Source organism: Podarcis cretensis (assembly GCF_951804945.1).
Source record: "Podarcis cretensis genome assembly, chromosome: 2".
NCBI lineage: Eukaryota > Metazoa > Chordata > Lepidosauria > Squamata > Lacertidae > Podarcis > Podarcis cretensis.
Window position 1 is genome coordinate 111,586,893 of NC_137171.1, and position 26,053 is coordinate 111,612,945.

A 26,053-nucleotide genomic window follows, 5' to 3' on the forward strand; every position below is an offset into this window, starting at 1 on the left:
CTTCCTGATGTTTTGGGAGTTGCGGGCAGGTGGTGCGCTGCCATTGCCCCACGTTCCTGGGCTGCTTCCTGGGCAGGGGAGCCTCCCAAGCCTCCCCCGAGGGGGAAGGCCACCTGCAAAGTGCGGGGGCCGCTCGGGAGTGTGGGGCAACAGCACACAGTCTGCCTGTGACTCCCAAGCCTTCCTGGAGCCCTGCTTCCTTCTGACAGGTCTCTCCAGTCTCTGGCTATAATGCTTCAGGCTGCTAAAAGTAGGTGGGTTATGAGTTCTTTGTGGTGTAAGTGGGCATTATTGTTCTGGAAGATGTTTAGTAAGGCCAATTTGGGGGTGATTTCTAATACAGTGGTACCTCGGGTTACATAGACTTCAGGTTACATACGCTTCAGGTTACAGACTCCGCTAACCCAGAAATAGTACCTCGGGTTAGGAACTTTGCTTCAGGATGAGAACAGAAATCGTGCTCCGGCGGCGCAGCAGCAGCAGGAGGCCCCATTAGCTAAAGTGGTGCTTCAGGTTAAGAACAGTTTCAGGTTAAGAACAGACCTCCGGAACGAATTAAGTACCGTATTTTTCGGACCATAACACTCACTTTTTTCCTCCTAGAAAGTAAGGGGAATTGTCTGTGCGTGTTATGGAGGGAATGCCTATGGATGGCGGGGGGATCTGCTGCAGTCGTGAGCAGTGGATCCATGGTTCCCCTTCCTTCCCTCCTCCATGGCTCGCTTTGAAACAGCAAAGCGGGAGAAGAGCCCCTGAGTGGGGAGGAGAGAGGGACAGAGAGCCTGCTTGCTTTAAAGGAGCAAAGTGGGAGATGAGAGGAGAGGAGCCGCTTACACGAGTGTAAGCGGCTCCTGTCCGGTTGGCTTCTTTAAAGCAAGCAGGCTCTCTGTCCCTCTCTCCTCCCCACTCGCTAAATAGCAGCAAAGTTTTTTCAAGCAGGCTCTCTGTCTCTCTCTCTCCTCCCCACTCGCTAAATAGCAGCAAAGTTTTTCGCATGCAGGCTCTCTGTCTCTCTCTCCTCCCCACTCGCTAAATAGCAGCAAAAAATTTTCAAGCAGGCTCTCTGAAGAAGATTTATTGCTCAGATAAGCCTTGGCACAGTAATCCAAGTTTATGCACCAACTACTGGTGCTGAAGACACTGAAATTGACCAATTCTATGAAGACTTACAACACCTTATAGAAGTGACACCAAAGAAGGATGTTCTTCTCATTATAGGGGATTGGAATGCTAAAGTAGGGAGTCAAGAGATAAAAGGAACAACTGGCAAGTTTGGCCTTGGAGATCAAAACGAAGCAGGGCAAAGGCTAATAGAGTTCTGTCAAGAGAACAAGCTGGTCATCACAAACACGCTTTTCCAACAACACAAGAGACGACTCTACACATGGACATCACCAGATGGGCAGCATCGAAATCAGATTGATTATATTCTCTGCAGCCAAAGATGGAGAAGCTCTATACAGTCAGCAAAAACAAGACCTGGAGCTGACTGTGGCTCAGATCATCAGCTTCTTATAGCAAAATTCAAGCTTAAACTGAAGAAAGTAGGAAAAACCACTGGGCCGGTAAGATACAATCTAAGTCAAATCCCTTATGAATACACAGTGGAAGTGAGGAACAGGTTTAAGGATTTAGATTTGGTGGACAGAGTGCCTGAAGAACTATGGATGGAGGCTCGTAACATTATACAGGAGGCAGCAACGAAAACCATCCCAATGAAAAGGAAATGCAAGAAAGCAAAGTGGCTGTCCAACGAGGCCTTACAAATAGCGGGGGAGAGAAGGCAAGCAAAATGCAAGGGAGATCGTGAAACATACAGGAAATTAAATGCAGATTTCCAAAGAATAGCAAGGAGAGACAAGAAGAACTTCTTAAACAAGCAATGCAAAGAAATAGAGGAAAGCAATAGAATGGGAAGAACCAGAGATCTGTTCAAGAAAATTGGAGATATGAAAGGAACATTTCATACAAAGATTTCCATAATAAAGGACAAAAGTGGAAAGGACCTAACAGAAGCAGAAGACATTAAGAAGAGGTGGCAAGAATACACAGAGGAATTATACCAGAAAGAAACGGATGTCTCATATACCCCAGGTAGTGTGGTTGCTGACCTTGAGCCAGACATCCTGGAGAGTGAAGTCAAATGGGCCTTAGAAAGCACTGCAAATAACAAGGCCAGTGGAAGTGATGGTATTCCAGCTGAACTATTTAAAATTTTAAAAGATGATGCTGTTAAGGTGCTACACTCAATATGCCAGCAAGTTTGGAAAACTCAGCAGTGGCCAGAAGATTGGAGAAGATCAGTCTACATCCCAATCCCAAAGAAGGGCAGTGCCAAAGAATGCTCCAACTATCGCACAATTGCACTAATTTCTCACGCTAGCAAGGTTATGCTTAAAATTCTACAAGGAAGGCTCAAGCAGTATGTGGACCGAGAACTCCCAGAAGTGCAAGCTGGATTTAGAAGAGGCAGAGGAACCAGAGACCAAATTGCAAACATGCGCTGGATTATGGAGAAAGCTAGAGAGTTCCAGAAAGACATTTACTTCTGCTTCATTGACTATGCAAAAGCCTTTGACTGTGTCGACCATGGCAAACTATGGCAAGTTCTTAAAGAAATGGGAGTGCCTGATCACCTCATCTGTCTCCTGAGAAATCTCTATGTGGGACAAGAAGCTACAGTTAGAACTGGATATGGAACAACTGACTGGTTCAAAACACAGAGAGAAGGGAGGAAGGAAAGGCAGCATGCTGCTTTCTGCCTTCCAGGAGGCTCACAAACACAGAGAACGGAGCAAACGGGGCTTCGAAGGCATGCCAATTCCCACCCCCTCTTCTAAGCAAGCGCCTCTGTTCAGAGAGGCAAAGGAAGTCTCATGACTCATGATCCGTCTACAGAGCCAGAACAGCACGCTCCCACTGCTCCCGCTCGTACCCAAACCAGGCATGCCCAGTGCGCAGCTGGGCTGTCAACGTGGCCTCCCTGAGGAGAGGAGGAGGTGGAGTGTCCTGCAGGTTGAGGCTCCTGCTCACCTCTCCCCACCCCCCATGATGGCACCCGGGGCAGCCCCCCTCCCCCCCTCATACGCCTCTGAGTGCACTTCTCTCCCCCCCCCCAACCTGCCCCAGGCATTTTGTTGGCTGGGGCCCACTCCCAGGCACTCCTGACCCTCTACCCTTCAGAACAGAATATGTCTTGGTATAAGGCAGCTTCCTCAACCCTGGAAAGATACTGCCTTTTGCAGAGGATGGCTGGACATGATCCTCAGGTGAGGCAGCCAACTATAAAGGTAAAGGGACCCCTGACCATTAGGTCCAGTCGTGACCGACACTGGGGTTGCAGCGCTGATCTCGCTTTACTGGCCGAGGGAGCCGGTGTACAGCTTCCGGGTCATGTGGCCAGCATGACTAAGCCGCTTCTGGCAAACCAGAGCAGCGCACGGAAACGCCGTTTACCTTCCCACCAGAGTGGTACCTATTGATCTACTTGCACTTTGATGTGCTTTAGGTTGGCAGGAGCAGAGACCGAGCAACGGGAGCTCACCCTGTCGCGGGGATTCGAACCGCCGACCTTCTGATCGGCAAGTCCTAGGCTCTGCACCACCAGCAGCCAGCTATAAGCTCAGCCAAATAGAATATGTTGAAGTTGAAGAATGACAATGGGCAAGCATGGTGGTAGGTCACTGTCAGGTTTGGATACTGGATACTTGACATGCCTAATATAGCTGACTCCTTGAAAAGCCATGAGGTTAGTAGGCAAGGGGAGGTGGTGGAGCATAGTTGCCCTTTCCTTCCCTCCTGGAGGGGGAACAAAGATTTCGCCTCCAACCGCTGCTTCCTTTGGGAGAGACGTTATGCAAGAGAGTTGTGAATCTCCAATCCAATCCTGGCGTCTCTCCGAATGGCTGGAGGCAGAATCTTTGCTTCCCCGCCCAGGAGGAAAGAAAAGGGCAACTGTGCTCCACCACCTCTTGGAGTTGTGAATCTCCACACCTCAGGAGGTGTGAGCCGGGATGAAAAGTAACTCATCCAGCGCTGGCATGTTCCTTAAACACTCTTGGAGCACAGTAATAATAATAAGAAGAAGAAGAAAAGAAGAAGAAGAGGAGGAGATTATTATTTATAGATTGAATCTGTGAGTCTTACTCAGAGTAGCCCCGTAAGCAGCATGAATAGCTTAGCTCTGTTCATTTCAATGGACTTACTTTGAGTAAAAGTTACTTGAATACAAATTAAGGATGATGACAATGATGCACGCAGGACAAAATCCTCTCTTGGCTTGGTGAATACCCTCTCACGTCCAGACCCCTCAAGCCTAAAGTCTGTTGACCCCTGACCCAAAGTGCACAAATAACTTTAAAACATGCTTGTAGAGACCTGCACAACCCTACAAGTAGATTTGTGTTTAAATGACATGCTTTATCGTAGCTCTGGATAAGTGTAGCCTTCCAGATGTTGTTGGACTGCAACTCCCATAATCCTGGGCCAGTAGGGCCAATAGTCAAGGATAATGGCAGTTGTAAGTAGTCTGTTGTTTAGTCGTTTAGTCGTGTCCGACTCTTCGTGACCCCATGGACCAGAGAACGCCAGGCACTCCTGTCCTCCACTGCCCCCCGCAGCTTGGTCAGACTCATGCTGGTAACCTCGAAAACACTATCCAACCATCTCGTCCTCTGTCGCCCCCTTCTCCTTGTGCCCTCCATCTTTCCCAACATCAGGGTCTTCTCCAGGGAGTCTTCTCTTCTCATGAGGTGGCCAAAGTACTGGAGCCTCAGCTTCACAATCTGTCCTTCCAGTGAGCACTCAGGGCTGATTTCCTTCAGAATGGAGAGGTTTGATCTTCTTGCAGTCCATGGGACTCTCAAGAGTCTCCTCCAGCACCATAATTCAAAAGCATCAATTCTTCGGCGATCAGCCTTCTTTATGGTCCAGCTCTCACTTCCATACATCACTACTGGGAAAACCATAGCTTTAACTATACGGACCTTTGTTGGCAAGGTGATGTCTCTACTTCTCAAGATGCTGTCTAGGCCTGTCATTGCCCTTCTCCCAAGAAGCAGGCGTCTTTTAATTTCGTGGCTGCTGTCACCATCTGCAGTGATCATGGAGCCCAAGAAAGTAAAATCTCTCACTGCCTCCATTTCTTCCCCTTCTATTTGCCAGGAGGTGATGGGACCAGTAGCCATGATCTTCGTTTTTTTGATGTTGAGCTTCAGACCATATTTTGCACTCTCCTCTTTCACCCTCAATAAAAGGTTCTTTAATTCCTCCTCACTTTCTGCCATCAAGGTTGTGTCATCTGCATATCTGAGGTTGTTGATATTTCTTCCGGCAATCTTAATTCCGGCTAGGGATTCATCCAGCCCAGCCTTTCGCATGATGAATTCTGCATATAAGTTAAATAAGCAGGGAGACAAAATGCAGCCTTGTCGTACTCCTTTCCCAATTTTGAACCAGTCAGTTGTTCCATGTCCAGTTCTAACTGTAGCTTCTTGTCCCACATAGAGATTTCTCAGGAGACAGATGAGGTGATCAGGCACTCCCATTTCTTTAAGAACTTGCCATAGTTTGCTGTGGTCGACACAGTCAAAGGCTTTTGCATAGTCAATGAAGCAGAAGTAGATGTCTCTCTGGAACTCTCTAGCTTTCTCCATAATCCAGCGCATGTTTGCAGTTTGGTCTCTGGTTCCTCCACTCAGCAACTAATATTCGGAAACACTGCTGCCCCCAACTGGACTGGTTTAAAACACAGCGCCCTGGTGCAAGTCTGTAGGTACTGCAACAACGGACATAGGCGGGGCGGAGTGGTCATTACAAGTAAAAAAGGGTGTGGGAGGATTCGACTGCCATTCATCGCTCCGGCAGGCTGGCTTCAGGATCGTTACCACGTCCCGGCGAGAGGTGACAATTCCCCAGAGAAAAACAGCGCAGCAGGTAATCTAAAAGGATCGCCCTCCCCCTAGATCAGGCACCAAGAGACCTGTTGCACATGCCTGCAGTGGCGGAGCTTCGTGCTGGGGGGGGGGGGCAGCAGGCGGCCGGGGGGGGGGGGCACAGCCGCGATGGCGCCCTACCCGGGTCGCGCTACCGGGCGTGGGGCACTCCCCCGCCCTCCTCTTCCTCCGCCAGTGCATACCTGCCTGCCCTAGATCTTGTGACGCGCAAGACCCTGCATATTTAGCTGTGCACGCTAAAGTCCTAAGGGATGCCTCGGGCGCTGGCCCTTTAAAGAAGGGGGTGAGCCCTGCCGCCCGACAGGCTGGGCCTGAGGCGGTTGCCTCCGCCTGCTTAGAACTCCCAAAGTCTCTCTGGAGTCCGGTTAAGACGGGGGGGGGGGGGGCAAGCTGGCCGCTTTTCGTTCGGGGAAGGAAGCCGCCAGATGCTCACCGAGGCCCTGCCGCGATGTAAGCAGACTTGTGGGGATGGGGATGGGGGTCTTATCATTGATTCTGGGGTGGAGCTTACCTGTCGCCTTCCGCGCAAAAGTAGTTTATTCAAGTTGGCACCGCTGTTGGATAGCGCTCGCTGTTGCGCCCCTCTTCGGTTCGTTTTTCATTGAAGGTGTGCGCGCAGACACGGGGACAGAAATGCGCCCGGGCGAGCTCAGAGCGGAAAGGGCTAATGCAGGAGGGAGGGCGAGCGGGAGAGACGCAGCCTAGATAGCATCCCAGATTCGTCGGCTTGGTTTCGCGCCCAGCACGTGTAAAGCTCCTCCTTTCCTCCATCAACTTAAATAGGAGAGCTGTAAATAGGCGCTGCTCCTTCTCTGACAGCGGTCACTGTGTGAATAGCAGAAGTTACTGTATAGCCAAATAGTTTTATTTTATTGCACCTGCTTCACTAGTAGGCACTGTGATCGGAGTGTGGCCGTCCCAGAGAGTGGGATTTCAGTTTGCTTTTCAGATGCACTTAACAAACAGGCGGGGAGGAAGGGGGTCAGAGAAGAGAGAAGGCGGCACCTCTGATCCCAGGGGCCTTCGGGATAGTGGGCTCTGGCGGTGGGGTAAGCGCGCTCGGCCGCGGAAATTCCTCCAGTTAGGCTACCGTGGTGGCATGAGAAAGTACCCACTGGAAGGGACATAATAATAATAATAATAATAATAATAATAATAATAATAATTTATGTGTACCCGGCCCATCTGGGTGGGTTTCCCCAGCCACTCTGGGCAGCTTCCACAGAGACCAAAAATACACTAAAATGTCACACATTTAAAACTTCCCTGAACAGGGCTGCCTTAAGATGTCTTCTGAATGTCAGGTAGTTGTTTATCGCTTTGACATCTGATGGGAGGGTGTTCCACAGGGCAGGCACCACCACCGAGAAGGCCCTCTGCCTGGTTCCCTGTAGCTTTGCTTCTCGTAATGAGGGAACCGACAGAAGGCCCTCGGCGCTGGACCTCAGTGTGTCCAGGCTGAATGATGGGGGTGGAGATGCTCCTTCAGGTATACTGGGCCGAGGCCGTTTAGGGCTTTAAAGGTCAGCACCAACACTTTGAATTGTGCTCAGAAACGTACTGGGAGCCAATGTAGGTCTTTCAAGACCGGTGTTATGTGGTCTCGGCGGCCACCCCAGTCACCAGTCTAGCTGCCGCATTCTGGATTAGTTGTAGTTTCCGGGTCACCTTCAAAGGTAGCCACACGTAGAGCGCATACAAAAAGCCCTGCAAGCCAGTCTGTTGCTGGCGGACATGGTGGCCTGCAACAACTTTTTTGCGGAGTTGCGCAATGCTGTTTGTCCACACTGCGGGTTGAGCCGGGGCTGAGAGAGAAACTTGCAACAACCCTGCAGTGTAGAAACGCTCTTCTGGAGTGGTGGCTGCAGCGGGACTGCATTTCCAGCCGAAACTCTCCTGTACACAAACCTGCAGGCTGCAGGGAAGGTCAGTCAGCCTCAGTTTCCCTCCTCTCGATCATAGCTGTCAATCAAGCCTCACCTGTCCCAGGGACAGTCTACGGGATATCTAAAATGGCGCTGGAATAAGGGAATTTCCTGCAAAAAAGGGAAGGTTGACAGCTATGCTCTTGATCAAGCTCAACTTCACGGTCAGAGAGAGAGAGAGAGAGAGAGAATGCCCAAACACGGCTATTTTAAAATACTGGATCTCTCATTGGGTTTCTATGGGTATGGGCAGGTTTGCTTCTGATATAGGAGAGAGGGAATGAAATCGGAAGCCAAGCGGATCACTCTACTTAACTTCTTATGTCTAGGTGCTCATCACAAGTATGAGTAGCCAATGGCATCATGGAGATAAGAATGCTATAGAGCAGCCGGCGGCGGCGTGATTCAATAGAAAAGCGCGCCAAGGAAAGCCGGCTGGCTCAATCCAGTCCAAGGCAAGGCGGAGCCCCATCTGAGTTGACACGTACTGGTATTTTGGATTCCCTCGCCGCTCACAGCCCGATCGGCAGGCAGGAGGTGGGCAGGGTGCTTAAAGGAGCAGAAAACTACAAGCGATGACGAAGCTGCAGTTCTGGGGGTGCTTTAAAAAGTTTGCCACTGTCTGCGTAACAAGATGTTGCTTGGCGAATGCGCATGGACAGGAGCCTTAAAGCCATTTTTTTTTTTTTAAGTTAGTTACTGGGGTGATGCGCAGTATTAAAAGATAGAACTTGATTTATGTTTCTACCCCTCTCACGTCCTTCTCACGTGCCGCCAATCCCACAGGTATACTTGGAATCAAAGCCCTTTCTGCTTCCTCTCTCGCTCTTTAGGACGAGCGCGTAAACAAATAAAGGAAGACGGGCAGTCCCTAAAACCCGCGAAAAGGGAGGAAAGTATGGGGATGGAAACCAGAGGCATTAGATGGGATAGAACCGATTTGGAGGCTGTTCTGTTGGCAGCCCTCTGGGTTTCCCTTGGGACTCATTTACAGTGGTACCTCGGGTTACATGCGCTTCAGGTTACAGGCTCCGCTAACCCAGAAATAGTGCTTCAGGTTAAGAACTATACTTCAGAATGAAAACAGAAATTGTGCTCCGACGGCACCGTGGCAGTAGGAGGCCCCATTAGCTAAAGTGGTGTTTCAGGTTAAGAACAGTTTCAGGTTAAGAATGGACCTCCAGAACGAATTAAGTACTTAACCCAAGGTACCTCTGTATATACAAAAAAAGAGAGGAAACTGATAACCCGCCCACTTCTTGTGGGCTGTAAGGCCACAGCGAGTTGGCACTGTGACACTGCTTCCCTACAGTTCCTTGGGAGGTTTGGGGGGCAAGATCGGCAGAGGAGTCCCCTTTGGTAGTTCCAGTGCCCTTGAAAAATTTTGGCAGAAGGCATTATCTGCAGCAGGCTCTGAGTGGTGGAATTTCCTCCCCACAGAGGAGTGTTATAGTATTAGGAAGAGGAGATGTACAGTGGTACCTTGGATTACAGACGCTTCGGGTTACAGACGCTTCAGGTTACAGACTCCGCTAACCCAGAAATAGTGCTTCAGGTTAAGAAGAAGAAGAAGAAGAGTTTGGATTTGATATCTTGCCTTTCACTCCCTTTAAGGAGTTTCAAAGCGGCTAACATTCTCCTTTCCCTTCCTCCCCCACAACAGACACTCTGTGAGGTGAGTGGGGCTGAGAGACTTCAGAGAAGTGTGACTGGCCCAACGTCACCCAGCAGCTGCATGTGGAGGAGCGGAGACGCGGACCCGGTTCCCCAGATTAGGAGTCTACCGCTCTTAACCACTACACCACACTGGCTCTCAAGAACTTTGCTTCAGGATGAGAACAGAAATCGTGCTCCAGCGGTGTGGTGGCAGCAGGAGGCCCCATTAGCTAAAGTGGTGCTTCAGGTTAAGAACAGTTTCAGGTTAAGAACGGACCTCCAGAACAAATTAAGTACTTAACCCGAGGTACCACTGTATCTCGCACCCACTCTTTTGGCCCGACTGGAATGTGGCTTCGAAATCCAAATGCTTGCCTGCCTGCGTCAAGGACAGAGAAAGGTGTGAGAGTAGTGTATAAACTAGCTTAAGACCGTAAGAATAGCCTGCTGGATCAGGCCAATGTCCCATCTAGTCCAGCATCCTGTTCTCCCTGGGGCCAGTTGGATGCCTGTGGGGAACATCAGTGCAAGAGCACTCTCACCTCCCATGGTTTCCAGTAGGGTTGCCATATTTCGAAAAGTGAAAATCCGGACAGCACTTTTCAGCGATTTCCGAACAGACACTGCTTAAGGGGGCTGAATACCGGCTATGACAGGGAAATTCCTGGTGTATGTTGTTGTTGTTGTTTAGTCGTGTCCGACTCTTCGTGACCCCATGGACCAGAGCACGCCAGACACTCCTGTCTTCCACTGCCTCCTGCAGTTTGGTCAAACTCATGCTGGTAGCTTCGAGAACACTGTCCAACCATCTCGTCCTCTGTCATCCCCTTCTCCTTGTGCCCTCCATCTTTGGCAACCAGCCTTCTTTATGGTCCAGCTCTCACTTCCATACATCACTACTGGGAAAACCATGGCTTTAACTATACAGACCTTTGTTGGCAAGGTGATGTCTCTGCTTTTTAAGATGCTGTCTAGGTTTGCCATCGCCTTTCTCCCAAGGAGCAGGCGTCTTTTAATTTTGTGGCTGCTATCACCATCTGCAGTGATCATGGAGCCCAAGAAAGTAAAATCTCTCATTGCCTCCATTTCTTCCCCTTTTATTTGCCAGGAGGTGATTGGCCCAGTGGCCATGATCTTCGTTTTTTTGATGCTGTGCTTCAGACCATATTTTGCACTCTCCTCTTTCGCCCTCATTAAAAGGTTCTTTAATTCCTCCTCACTTTCTGCCATCAAGGTTATGTCATCTGCATATCTGAGGTTGTTGATATTTCTTCCGGCAATCTTAATTCCGGCTAGGGATTCATCCAGTCCAGCCTTTCGCATGATGAATTCTGCATGTAAGTTAAATAAACAGGGAGACAATATTTTTTTTTTTAAAATAATTTTTATTCGTTTTTCAAACACATAATAGAAACAAACCAAAACAAAAAACAAAGAATTCAAAATGCAAACAAAAACATCCAAAACATTTAAACCAATATAACTTCAAGATTGTATTTTCATACCCTTCTTTCTTTTGACTTCCCCATACCTCCCCATCCCTGCATCCTTGTTTAGTGATTCTTTAGCAACCCTTTAGTCAATTATCCTGATTCCCTTTCATTAAATTTCCTTTAGCTTTTTAGTTACAGCTGCAATTCTCTACTTCTTACCCCCTGACATCTTAGCATTCCTCAATTTTACAATAGTTTTTAAGGTATATTTTAAAGTTCTTCCAGTCCTCTTCCACTGTCTCCTTCCCCTGGTCACGGATTCCTCCTGTCATCTCAGCCAGTCCCATAAAGTCCATCACCTTTGTTTGCCATTCTTCCAGAGTAGGTAGTTCTTGCATCTTCCAATACTTCGCCAGTAGAATTCTTGCTGCTGTGGTGGCATACATAAAGAAAATCCTATCCTTCTTTAACACCAATTGGCCAACCATGCCCAAGAGAAAAGCCTCTGGTTTCTTAGGAAAAGTCCACTTAAGGACCTTCTTAATTTCATTATAGATCATTTCCCAGAAAGCTTTAATCTTTGGGCAGGTCCACCAAAGGTGGTAAAAAGTGCCTTCAGTCTCATTACATTTCCAACACTTATTGTTAGGCAGATGATAAATTTTTGCAAGCTTGACTGGGGTCATGTACCACCGATAGATCATTTTCATAATGTTTTCTTTTAAAGCATTACATGCAGTAAATTTAATACCGGTAGTCCATAACTGTTCCCAGTCAGCAAACATAATATCATGGCCGATGTCTTGTGCCCATTTAATCATAGCTGATTTCACCGTTTCATCCTGTGTATTCCATTCCAACAACAAGTTATACATTCTTGATAGATTCTTAGTATTGGATTCTAACAATTCTGTTTCTAGTTTTGACCTCTCTTTCTGGAAGCCTATTTTGTTTGAATGTCTCATTTATCTGATGATAATGCAACCAATCTCAAACCTTGGGCTTTAATTTCTCGTAACTCTGAAGTTTAACCCTTTCACCATCATATTCTAAAATTTCATAATATTTTGGCCATTTAGAGTCCATATTGAGCTTTTTTACTTCCCTAGCTTCCATTGGTGACACCCACCTGGGGGTTTTACTTTCCAACAAATCTTTGTATCGAATCCAAACATTATACAATGCTTTCCTTACAATATGGTTTTTAAAGCCTTTGTACACCTTTGCCTTGTCGTACCATAAATATGCATGCCAACCAAAGCTATTGTCATACCCTTCCAGATCCAAAATGTCTGTGTTCTCAAGAAGTAGCCAGTGTTTCAACCAGCAAAAGGCTGCCGATTCATAATAGAGTCTTAAGTCCGGCAGGGCAAACCCCCCTCTATCCTTTGCATCAGTTAAAATCTTAAATTTAATTCTGGGCTTTTTGCCCTGCCAGACAAATTTTGATATGTCTTTCTGCCACTTCTTGAAACAATCCATCTTGTCCAAAATCTGCAACATCTGAAATAAAAATAGCATTCTAGGCAATACATTCATCTTAATAGTAGCAATTCGGCCTAACAAGGAAAGTTTCAACCTTGACCATATTTCCAAATCTTTCTTTACTTCTAACCAACATTTTTCATAATTATCCTTAAATAAGTTCACATTCTTAGACGTTAAGTTTATCCCCAGGTATTTCACCTTTTTCGTTATTTCCAAGCCTGTTTCATTCTGAAATCTCTCTCTTTCTTCCATTGTTAAATTTTTCTCCAACACTTTCGTTTTTTGTTTGTTCAATTTAAAACCTGCTACTCGACCAAATATTTCAATTAGTTCTAATACTCTTTTAGTGCTAGTGTCTGGCTGTTGCAGAGTCAATACTAGGTCATCTGCAAATGCTCTTAGTTTGTAGTGTCTAACTCCGACTTGAACTCCTTTAACCAACTGGTCCTTTCTAATCATGTTTAACAAAACCTCCAGGACTGATATAAAAAGCAGAGGGGATATTGGGCATCCCTGCCGTGTACCTTTTTCTATAAATATTTCTTCCGTTACCACATTATTTACAATTAACTTAGCTTTTTGTTTAGAATATATTGCACCTATACCGTTTTCAAAACCTTGGCCTACCCCCATCCCTTGGAGATTCTTTTTCATAAAACTCCAACAAATATTGTCAAAGGCTTTCTCCGCGTCCACAAAAATCAGAACAGCCTTCCTGTTAATGTCGACTTCTAACAACTCCAAAATGTCTATAATGTTCCTCACATTGTCTGACATATGTCTTAAACGGGGAGACAATATACAGCCTTGTCGTACTCCTTTCCCAATTTTGAGCCAATCTGTTGTTCCCACATAGAGATTTCTCAGGAGACAGATGAGGTGATCAGGCACTCCCATTTCTTTAAGAACTTGCCATAGTTTGCTGTGGTCCACACAGTCAAAGGCTTTTGCATAGTCAATGAAGCAGAAGTAGATGTCTTTCTGGAACTCTCTAGCTTTCTCCATAATCCAGTGCATGTTTGCAATTTGGTCTCTGGTTCCTCCACTCAGCAACCAATATTCGGAAACACTGCTGCCCCCAACTGGACAGGTGGCTAGTAGCTTTTCTCTTTCCACTTTCTTCGTGTCATGCATAATTTCATAAACTTCTATAGATGTACGGCTTATGTACAAAGGCAAAAATTACAGTAGCTGCCCTGCTGCCCTTTGCTTCTAGCTCTGTGGAAGGCGACACCCTCCACCAAGTAGCTGAGAAGGAAATTTGAGGGGGAAAGATTCCCCACCTCTCTTCTTTCCCATGGCTACTTGAGCGTGCTCAGACCTCAATGTATTTTTTAAAATATTTTTTTGAGGGGGTTGTCCTCTTCACTTAAATATTTGTAACCTCTACAAACCTCAATTTTTGATACCTCCCTCTTGTTTCTTATAAAGGCATCTGGTGCTCCTAATAGCATGTAGGCAAGCAAAGGTTGTTTTGCTTGTAAATAAGATTTTCTATTATCTTTCTGAAGGTTGAAAGTTCTGCTGGAAGGTGAGCCAAAAATGGTGGAACAGGCCAATACCTACGAGAAACCTGTAAATGGAGCAGAGCAAGTTACGCTTTTGCTTCAACAGAACGGAGCAAGTTACAATTCTGAACATTCAGAGATGAGAGAAAATTCTGGTAAGCAAGTTAATGCTGATGCATGAAAAGTATTAAGGTCCCAGGCCACAGAGAGGTTAGGCTGGCCTCAACCAGAGCCAGGGCTTTTTCGGCTGCGGCTCCAATCTGGTGGAACGCTCTGTCACAAGAGACTAGGGCCCTGCAGGACTTGACATCTTTCCGCAGGGCCTGCAAGACAGAGCTGTTCCACCAGGCCTTTGGTCAGGGCGCAGCCTGACTCCCTCCTTTCGCAATCTTCACAGAACTTTAGCTGAATGGTTGCCTTCAATTTGATTTTAATTAATTTTTTATAATGAAATGTTTTTAGAATGTTGCACTATTTGATTGTTGTTAGCCGCCCTGAGCCCGGCTTCGGCTGGGGAGGGCAGGATATAAACACATTTTTTTATTATTATTTATTATTAAGACGTAGACTGGAGACAGATTGTAGTTGGTTCTGGGTTTTTTTTAAGAGCGAGCTCTTAAAAATCTCTTTTTAGAGAATGCAAAATCATTCCATTTTGTAAGCCCAGCCTATGTAGCCAAGGGTGGTGATGGGCCGTATTCACAATAGTGTGGCTGAAAATGAAAGTGGACCATTTTCAAAAGAAACAAATAACTTTCACAGAGACTTTGTTACCAACTGAAGTGAAGGGAGTCAAATATCCAGTGAGCTTGCCAGACAGCATTAATGAAAAATCACCTGTAGCCATTGTGATGATTTAATAGCCCAGAAGTCTGAAAAGTGTTTCAAGTTAGCAGAATAATGAATGACTGCAGCCAATACAGTGTGAATGATACACTGCTGTGGAACCATGATTTGTGATATTTGGTGCAAAATCCAACTTTATCAGAATCCCACATTTTATTCTTTTTTAAAAATAAAGTTTCTAGTCCATATAATTCCATGCCAGAATGCCTACTCAGTCTTGGAAGCAAAAGAATGGCTAAGAAAGTTTTATTTAACAGCCAGGGTGGTTGTGGTGGTGAATCTTCATTTATCTGCAAAGCTTTTTAATGCTAATATGTTGAGCTTGCATAATCTATACAGGTTTCAGAATTGCATATAACTTTGATCACTTTGGTGCAAAAACTTGGGAGGGTTGTGTGGTTTCGGTTTGTTTTAGTGCAGAATACTCACAAAACTGTCCAAAAGATTATTGATTACGAAGCAGACATCTAATATATGCATTGTGCGCTCTCTCTCTCTCTCTCTCTCTCGTAGTGGATGAAAATAAACCAGAGATGGCAAAGAAGGAGAAAACGTATACTTTTAAAGCTCGGACTCTGTATATCTTCTTATCTGTCTCCGTTTCCTTATTTATTAGCAATATCGGCCTTGCAGTTGCCGTTGGTGAGTTCTGTTCCCTTATCCATTACCTTTGACTGCCACCTTGTGGTCATTGTTTGCTTCTGTGCCTTAACAGGCAAAACAGTGGGACCTTGGCAAACACGTGCTTCTATGTCTGTTTGCCAAGGTAACACAAATGTGGAGGAAACAGGTGGCAATCTCAGGGAGATGGGGCTCCTCTTCCACGTAACAAATTTTCCCCTGAAAATGCTTGCCCGTGAATTAGTGTTTTGCAGTGTGCAGAGGACCGCAGCCTTAGCTTCTGTAAGACCAGCAGGAGACGGCTCTGGCAATGACTATAATATATCACGGTTTTAGGACTACAATGCCCACTTGACTGATCAATGGAAAGCCTTTTTAATCAACTAAAAATGTCTCCCGTGTTTAATCAGGTCAGCAGCCCCCCCCCCCATTTAATATTAACGCTTCCAAAAATTGTGGGCGTCAGGCACCATTTTAGAAGAGGCTTTCTGTTTTGGGCAGACAAAAGACATTCCCCTTATATTGCCTTATATTGTTTGGGTTTTCCAGGCCGCAGCTGAACTTCTGGGGATGGGGGCCGCTGAGGGGCAGGGCCGGGGCGAAAAAGGGGCAACGCAACAGGTGTGGTTCTTAGCTTTGTACAGTAGACCACACACCAGCTAGAGCGGTGACAGGCTAACAGGCTAACATCAGAGCCTTTAGGGAAATTGTCAAGTATAAGTGTCACTCAATTTAATACATATTGCTTGATAATTAGACTGCAGTCCTGTACCACAGGGAGGCAGAACCCATTTTTGAGCATCATAGGAAAACCTTCCAGTATGTGTGGAACCAAGTATGTATCTACTAGTTCACTTTGCATTTAGTTCACAGTTTAATTCAATTTTATCCGAATGACCCTTGGCAAAAAAATTTTTATAATAAAATCAGCATCCAGAACGGTATAAGCTGCTGTGTTGATATATAAATTATATGTAAGAAGACTAAGGAAACATCAAGGCACACAGATAGTAGAATGTTTAGTTTATTTCCCCCAGCAATTATTATATTTTAGCTTCAAGGCCCAAAGAGTTTTGGAGAGTTAAGAACAAATATAAGAGAATGAACTTGAAGATGGATTAGAAATTGTGTGCTTCAGAGATTATTATTATTTTAACAAATTCAGTGAACTTTGCATTTTTTTTTTTACTTTCTCTTCTGCTCTATTTTCTAAAGCAAAAAAGGGCTCCTTTTCCTACTTGTGTGGAAAAGTACAAAGCTATATTCTAGTCAAGCAAAAGACAAGAGGCTGGGTTTAATTCAGTGGTACCTCTAGTTACAAACTTAATTCGTTCCGGAGGTCCGTTCTTAACCTGAAACTGTTCTTAACTAGAGGTGTGCTTTCACTAATGGGGCCTCTTGCTGCCGTTGCATCGCCGGCACACGATTTCCATTCTCATCCTGGGGCAAAGTTCTCAACCCGAGGTAACTCTTCCAGGTTAGTGGAGTTTGTAACTTGAAGCGTTTGTAACTCGAGGTATCACTGTAGTTGCGCTAGCTGGAGCCAGCATAAGTCCCTCTAGTGGAACAAGCTTTCTTCCTGCCTGGCCCCCCTAAACAGCTTGGGCTGTGTGTCAGGAGAACCCTCAGAACAGACTGTGGGGAGGAGAAAGGGAGAAATAGCTTGGAAACACACATGTTTTTGCTTGCCCGATTGATCAATTTCCTTAATGCTAGTTTAAATTCCACCCAGAGACTTCTGCACTCACATGTCAAAAGTCATAATTCAAGAACGCATCATAGCTGAGTGAAACCTAGGCATGAGCAGGGCAGGTGAGTGGGGTGGCCTGGGTCCCAAGGACCAAATATTTGAGGATTGGAGGGCTGTATTTGGCCCTATCTCTGCAGTAAGGAGTTAAACTGTGTTAGGAATGGCACCAGTCAGGAAAAGCACACAGCGATGAATAAATGGACTATGCTGCAGTGCTAGCAGCCACAGCTGTTTTCCCTTTTAATGTTAAAGTAATAGGCCTTTGTTTTCAATCACTTTCTTCAGAGCTATTGTTCTTATTCCTATGCAAAGATTTGCAAATTTAATCTATGGAATTACAAATTGGTATGTTATCTGCTCAGAAGCAAGTCCCACTGGGCTTGAACTCCCAGGTCAATGGTTGTGGGATTGCAGCCTAAGTAGAGCAACAATCTTCACCTTGTCTACTCAGAAGTAAGCCCTATTGAATTCAGTGGGGCTAACTGCCAAGCTAAGTGGAGTTTGGGTTATAGCCCCCTCTATTTCCAGAGCAGTAGCTGTGCAGTTAGGTTAGCTGCTCTTAAATTACTTTCTTTCAGGTATCTTGTCGACACGCTCATCAACAGATCAGTACCCTTCAGATTACAACCCCTGCCCTCAGGGCTGGGTTCTGCCAAAACCCACACCATCACATCCGTACCCTTCCTGTGTCCCCGCCTGCCCTCAGGGCTGGGTCGTGCATGAAGCCTGGTGCTACTATTTTTCAACTGCTGAGGCAAACTGGACCTCCAGTCAGAGCAACTGTTCTTCTTATGGTGGCTCCCTGACGGCAATCGATACTCCAAGTGAAATGGTGAGAGCCTTTCCAGTCTGCCCTGTGGACTTCATTATAAGCAAGTAGCATTTAGGCCAAGGCTGTATTGTGATTTACCAGTTAAATCAGCAGCAGGGAGTCTCAGGTCCACCACAGCTCCCAATCAAGCTCAGTTCTTCTGTTCCAGTTGCCAGTCATCCCGTTACATTTTATGGATACCACAGATAAGCCTATTTCACCTCTGATCTTAACACTGACAGGGGCTCTTTCCCACCAGGAGGAATTGACGGCCATCATTAACTTGGATGGCATTGAAAGAGGATTAAATTAGAGAAATTAATTCGTGGAGGAGAGTGGCTAGGTTCTCCCTGCAATGTCAGAGATAGTATTCCATTGGCCTTACTTCAGTCTTTGAAGTTAGTGCTCTAGGGCTTAGCTAAGATCAGTAGATAACACCCGTCTGCTTGCTCTTTAGAGATTCTCTCTCAAGGGGCAGGTAGAAGGATCTTTCCGGCCACTTCAACCCCGGCACTGGAGTGGAGGGGCCTCAAATATTCTTTGGGTGCACATCATCTCCCGGTCACTCAGAATTACGACATTGGACTCCTTCTGTATTCACCGCCATGCCTGAAACTTTAGTTTGCTGTATCGACCAGGGATGTTTCATCAGCTCAGTTTGGTGTACCTCCTAGATCTACACCTCAGCTGGGTTGTGGATGAGACCCTCCTGACTGTACCATGACCTACAGAGCTCCATCTGGTGGAGGTGCAGAGCAGGGCCTTCTCTGTGTTGGTGCCTACTGTATGGCATTCAGTCCCTGTGGCATTCAGTCAGGCACCACCCGTAGAGTGCTGGTTCTTCGTTACTTTGTTTATCACTGCTTTTTACCAGATATTGTGTGAATCATTTAGATATTTCTCTTTTGTGACTAAAAAGTGGTATAAAAACATTTAAAGTGAACCATCCTGCTTTTGTAGCTCCAAAGTGGACTACTGTACTGTAATATATTTTCTGTGAGGCTCCCGTGGATGAGAGTTTAGAAATACCTTTGGCTGTAAAACACAGTCCACCATGTAATGGCAAGTGGTATATGAGCCCATAGCATATTTTGCTTGGTTGTTTCTAATTCATGTCCTGCCTTTCCACCAGATGGTGCTCAGTGTTCCAGCCTCTCTGCATAAATGGCCCTCTGGCCACAGTTATTTTGGCAGCCATCTAGCCAGATTTGTCTGAAGGGAAGATAAATTCTCCCAACAGTTTCCTTGGACGTGGGGCTCGCCATTAGCAGTTGCAGGGCCACAGCTTCTTTCTCCTCCTCCCACTGTCGCCTAAAGGTCTTTGTTTTTGTTGCCACGGCAACAGAAGCAACTGTAGGAGCATTCTGGCAGCCATTTTGTATCCCCCACAATGCCCTGGGCCCAGCATCATTTCAGGGTATGTGGGAGAGTGCATGGAATGACGGCTACAAAAAAACCCCTAATGAATAATATTAAAATATAAATTAGCCTTGAAGACTAAAAAAAAAGACTGTTAGTTTAGCAGTTAGCTTTTATATCACTGTTTTTCTCAACTGCTGTGGCAAATGTTTAAGCATGTTAGTATATCTGAAGAAAATCCTGCCAAGTGCGTTGAATTTCTGAGGTTCTTCTTTTTGAAAATGATGATGTTCTGAAAAGGGTCTGTCAAATACTGAGTTGCTTCTCTCACCCCCCCCCCCAAAAAAAAATAATTGCAGAATTTTCTACTGAAGAAAAACCCAGCTGATTATTGGATTGGGCTACAGAGGGAGGAAGGACAGCCCTGGAAATGGGCAAATGGCTCAGATTTCAACCAATGGTAAGGTATCCATCTGATTCAGGTTTCCGATTATATTGAGGCGGTTGCGTGATGAGAGATTTCCCCTAAATATTGCTCCATTAAATACACACCCAGAGAGAAAAGTTGTGTCTCTTTTTAAAAGAATCAGAAATGAAACCTCTGTCTCATGATCCGCTGTGCTGGAGGGGGCTTGGACGAGGCAGAGATGCGCCTTCTCCCATCCCTCCCATCCAGATCTCTGGCCTATGCTGGTGAGGGAGCCCTGCTGGCAAGCGGTGCCCCAATGTATCCCCCCCCCCCCCGAAGCTTGGTCAGTGGTAACCGTGCTAGCAATAGGAAGCAGAATCCCTCAAAACAGACTTGGGCACAGGATCCATTGGATTCTGAAACAGTTCTGCTGCTGTCACATGATGGAGGCAGTGGAGGAGGAACCCTCTCTGGCACCTGGGGCGGGGGTAAGAGAGTCTGTGTACTGGTCCAGTAAACGCTTCCGCTGCGCAACCAGCAACAGTTCTCTTTGCAGAGCATTAATTAAGTCCAGTGCAGAGATTCTTGTTGCAGTACAAGCTTCAGAGTCTCAGCAGCAAAGAAATAACGACACAGGGAAGCCTGTCTTTCCAAAGACAGGTTTATTGCAGAAAGATAACAGAAACACCTCCGGAGCTTTCAGACATTTTTGCTTCACGCCCCCACAGGCAGAGAAAACAAACACTCTTTATATAATGAGCAACTTAACAACTTAATGAGCTTGACTACTTAAAGTCACATGACATTGCTAACTTGCCAGCGTCTTAGGTTTCACACCCTAACAGGGGGCGCCGAGGGGCGGGGCAAATTGCCCAGTGATGCACGCACGACATCCATATGGAGTGCGCACATGCAGCATCATGTATGGAGTGTGCATGCACGGCAGCCCGTACAGTCGCCTGTATGGATGGCGTGTGAGATGCGCCCATACTGACTGTGCATGCCCTTGGCCGCTCTACAGCTGGGGGGAGGCAGGGGCCATCTTGACAACCCCCCCCCGAGTGGCATCCATGGCGACCCCCCCTCCGCCCCCTCCACTTCATACACCCCTGGATGGAGGCAGGCCAAATCTGTGCCTATTTGCTGCACCAGTTTGGGAGCTGCTCTGGCTGGTATGAAGGTAGAAGGTTAAAGGTAAAGGACCCCTGGACAGCTAAGTCCAGTCAAAGGTGACTATGGGGTTGCAATGCTCATCTTACTTTCAGGCCAAGCGAGTCAGCATTTGTCCCCAGACAGCTTTCCGGGTCATGTGGCCAGCATGACTAAACCACTTCTGGCACAATGGGACACCATGATGGAAACCAGAGCGCACAGAAATGCCGTTTACCTTCCCGCCACAGTGGTACCTATTTATCTACTTGCACTGGCGTGCTTTTGAGCTGCTAGGTTGACAGGAGCTGGGACAGAACAACGAGAACTCACCCCATTTGAAATGCCGACCTTCTGATTGACAAGCCCAAGCCCAAGCCACAGGCCTGTCAATGTAGGGGTGTTATACTGCTCCATTAGGCCTCACTGCAGGACATTTAGTGCAGCAATGTTGTGGAACTCCCTTTCCATGGATATCTGATAGACATTGACTATTTTGGGGTTTTGGTACCCATTGCAGACATTTTTATCCTCCTGCCTAGGAGGGTAATCCTGACTTGGTCACTGTTGATTTTGAAGCAGCATAATGTTGTTTTTAACAGGTTTCTAACCAGTCCTTAATAAATTGCATATCGATACCTCGCTTGGATCCTATCTCTACCGTGTCCACATTTGTGGAATGCTCTCCCCAGGGAGGCTTGCTGGCACCATCATAACATATCTCTAGGCACCAGATGAAAACATTTCTCTTCAAACAAGCCTTTGGGAGATTCCTTGGCCTTTTAAATATATTTGTGGGAGGGGGGGTTGTATTTGTTTTCGTTTTATTAGGCATTTTGTATTCTCATGTTGCATTTTTATGTTGTATGTTATTTGGGTGAAGGGCAGTATACAAATTTTACTACTAATAATAATAATAATAAATGTTGCAGGTTTAATTTTGGAGCAGATGGCCACTGCGCTTTCTTAAATGCCCCAAACATCAGTTCTTCATTTTGTGAAAACAAAAGACACTGGATATGCAGAAGACCACATCTCCAAGCTTGAAGAGAGCCCAGCACAAAAGCACAAAACCCCCAAACAAAAGCTTTACCAATTTCTTAACATGGTCCTAAAGAATAAGTGCCTTATTTTTGAAAGACTGGGTTGTATCATTAATTATATCCCTTTTTAAGCTCACAATTTGAAAAATTCCCAAAATGGAAAATGAGCGAGGTCCCAACTAAAGAAGAATGGCAAATTAAGCTGACAGAATATGCACAACTCACAGACTTAACATATAGAAGAAGTAAACAAGAAGAACATAAATTTAGAGAAGATTGGAAAATGTTTATTGAATATATGGGGTGGAATTATATATACTTGAAAACCTTGGCAACATTAAGATAAATTCAACAGTGTAAATAAGTTTTGATGGGTGCAATAATGGAATACTGAACGGTTTAGTTTTTGTAAAATATGCAGGGATTTATGACACGCAAAATGAACCATGGAAAGAGAAGAAGGGAAATCATTGATATTTTAGGGATGTTAAAATGAGTATTTTAAATTGTAAAACAGAAAATTATATATGATTCTTATTGCCCTTTCCGTGTACTTTATAAAAGTCATGGTATCATTGTCAGTATTTTCACTGGTACTGTCCCAAAGGGTCACATGACCAGATGTTTACATTTGTTATGAATGTCTCTTTAAACAGAAGTCAGGCTGATAAACTTCTGCTTTTTGTTCTTTCTTTCTGTCTCTCACAAAGAGGATGTGTGAGAAAGCTGCTCACACAACAGTTACTTTTATTTCTTTGCTGTAAAAAAAATGTTTGATGCTACAATTCCAACACAACTCTGCTTCTGCTGATCTCTGCTGATTCTGTGTGTACATAATCTTACTGGATATGTGCCAATGTTTGGGGGCCACCAGGTGGCGCATTGAAAGATGGCCGACAATAACATCTCTCCGATCCACACGAGGTAATTAAGAGGCTGCTATAGAAGAAGAAGAAGAGTTTGGATTTGATATCCCGCCTTTCACTCCCTTTAAGGAGTCTCAAAGCGGCTAAAAATCTCCTTTCCCTTCCTCCCCCACAACAAACACTCTGTGAGTTGAGTGAGGGTGAGAGACTTCAGAGAAGTGTGAGGGCAAAAAGCCCAGAATTAAGTTTAAGATACTTACCGATTCTAAAGAAAGAGGGGGGTTTGCCCTGCCGGACTTAAGACTTTACTATGAAGCGGCAGCCTTCTGCTGGCTAAAAGATTGGCTACTTCTTGAAAATGCAGACATTCTAGATTTGGAAGGATTTGATAATAACTTTGGTTGGCATGCATATATCTGGTATGACAAGGTTAAAGTGTATAAGGGGTTTAAAAATCACATTGTCAGGAAAGCACTATATAATGTTTGGATACGATATAAAGATTTATTGGAAAGTAAAACCCCCAGGTGGCTCTCACCGATGGAGGCCAAGGAGGTAAAGAAACTTAATATGAGAACTAATTGGCCGAAATATTCTGAAATTTTAGAACAAGAAGGTGGTGAATTTAAATTACAAAGTTATGAGAAAATAAAGTCCAAGGTGCGGGATTGGCTCCATTATTTTCAAATAATGGAGGCCTACAAACAAGACAGGAAAATTGGTTTCCAGGTGGAGAAATCGAAATTAGAAACAGAACTGTTAGAACCCAATACTAAGAATTTATCAAGAATGTATAACTTGCTGTTGAAGTGGAATACATTAGATGAGACAGTGAAGTCTGCTATGGTTAAATGGGCACAGGACATAGGTCATGACATTATGTTTGCTGACTGGGAGCAGTTATGGACCACAGGTATTAAATTTACGGCATGTAATGCCTTACGAGAAAACATTATGAAAATGATTTACAGGTGGTACATGACCCCAGTCAAGCTTGCGAAGATTTATCATTTGTCCAATAACAAATGTTGGAAATGTAAAGAGACTGAAGGTACCTTTTTCCACCTTTGGTGGACCTGCCCAAAGATTAAGGCCTTCTGGGAAATGATTTATAATGAAATTAAGAAAGTGCTTAAGTGCACCTTTAACAAAAAACCAGAGGCATTTCTCTTGGGTATGGTTGGCCAGTTGGTGTTGAAGAAGGATAAGAATTTCTTTTTGTATGCTACTACGGCAGCAAGGATTCTTCTAGCAAAGTATTGGAAGACACAAGAGCTACCCACGCTGGAGGAATGGCAGGCGAAAGTGATTGACTTTATGGGATTGGCAGAAATGACCGGCAGAATCCGCGACCAAGAGAAAGAGACTGTGGAAGAAGATTGGAAGAAATTTAAGATGTATCTTAAGAACTATTATAAAATTGAGGAATGCTAAAATGCCGACGGAAAAGAAGACGTAGAATTGCAGCGGAAAATTGTGTTTAATTTTTTAGGGTGGAATTGAAAAAGAGAATCAATTTTCATTTAAATTGGTTAAGAAGGGTTGCTGAATAATGGTTTAAAATCAAGGATACAAAAAGGGAAAGGTATGGGGAAGTCCGGGAAAAGAGGGTTATGGAAATAAGGTTAAGAAAAATGGTTTTTTTTTGTATTTGTTTTAATGTTGCTTTTGTTTATGTTAAAAATTTGGAAATTAATAAAAATTTAATTAAAAAAAAAAAAAGAGAGACTTCAGAGAAGTGTGACTGGCCCAAGGTCACCCAGCAGCTGCATGTGGAGGAGCGGAGACGGGAACCCGGTTCCCCAGATTACAAGACTACCGCTCTCAACCACTACACCACACTGGCTATGGGAAGTATGCAGTCTTCCCGACCCCCCAAGGAGATGGGGGGGACAGTCTTGCCAGCGGTGGCCATAATGCACCCCCGGAATCGAGAGAAGGGGGTGCCGGTCACTTGGCACAGCCCTCGGTGAAGTCAGCTCTTCCCGGACGCCGTCTCCAATCGGCGCATGCTGGTTCGTTTCAGCTCGGAAACACAATTGGAAATATAATTGGAAATATATAATTGGAAAGGAGCTGAAGCACATACATCAAGCAAAGTTTGAGAGATAAGGCTGCTGATTAATGGATCTCTGGAATCAGAGCGGTGGGAGAGGACAAATAAATCAAGCGATGAAGCGCCATTAAGAGATTGGTATGTTTGGAGAAGGGGGGTGGAGGAAAAAACTTTTCTTTTCTTTATCCTATGTGAGCATTAATAATAACCCTCCACCCCAAAGAAAGTAGAAAGAAGAACTGCCGTATTTTATTTATCATAAGCAGGAATTCAAAAACTGTGGGATGAATTAAGGATGAATGAAGAGAGGATTGGTAAATATCGGAGAATGGAAAATTCTATGACGCAGTTTAAAATGGTGTCTCGCAAGACAGGCTTGTTTAAGAAAGACGGGGGGAGGAGAACCAGGACTCATTGTAATGTGAATGATGATTGAACTTGAATTTAACCTGGCAGAGCCCTCTATGAGATATTTTACTCTTTTTTTTTTAAGGTAATATTTATTAAAGTTTTAAAGGTTACAAAAATAGAAAAGAGAAAACACCAAATTAAGCAAAAACAAGACAACACATCACAATAAGTAAAAAGAAAAAAAAGAAAAAGAAAGAAAAAACAGAAAAATAGAAACAATTTAAAAACACATCAAACCTTCCCATAACTTATCTTTCATTTGCTTGTTTCCTTGACCTCCTCATGCCTCCCTTTTTTGTATTCTAGTTCGGTTAGCTATTTCAGCAAATCCTTTCCATCTTTCCCAGTTTTTGTCCTATAATTTATCTTAATATAATGTATATATAATATAATGTAATATAATATATAATATAATGTAATATAATGTAATATAATCTCTCCTTTCACCAATTAACAATCTATTTTTACTTAATCCTTTATAACATTTCTGCTAAAACCACATAACTTCATTCCAACATCCTTCTAACATTCCTTAATTTTACAATGTTTCTGTAAATAAACTTTAAATTTTTTCCAATCTTCTTCCATCGACTCTTCTCCCTGGTCTCGGATTCTGCCAGTCATTTCCGCCAGTTCCATGTAGTCCATCACCTTCATCTGCCATCCTTCCCGGGTGGGTAGATCTTGTGTCTTCCAGTACTTTGCAATAAGTATTCTTGCTGCTGTTGTAGCATACATAAAGAAAGTTCTATCTTTCTTTGTCACCAA

General features: G+C 44.8%; 1 long non-coding RNA gene across 2 annotated transcripts in view; it reads left to right on the plus strand.

The window, feature by feature from the left end:
- The window catches only part of LOC307209140, a 45,445-nt gene extending 22,573 nt beyond the window's left edge, over positions 1-22,872 (plus strand). The window contains exons 1-6 of one of the 2 annotated variants that reach the window (XR_013835331.1): positions 5,814-5,934; positions 13,968-14,119; positions 15,324-15,452; positions 17,760-18,013; positions 19,711-19,811; positions 21,842-22,872. This is a non-coding gene — a long non-coding RNA (uncharacterized lncRNA). Of the gene's footprint in view, positions 1-5,813; positions 5,935-13,967; positions 14,120-15,323; positions 15,453-17,759; positions 18,014-19,710; positions 19,812-21,841 lie in introns of those variants that run through there. The other variant, XR_013835330.1, reaches the window with a different exon arrangement.
- The last annotated feature ends 3,181 nt before the right edge of the window (positions 22,873-26,053 follow it).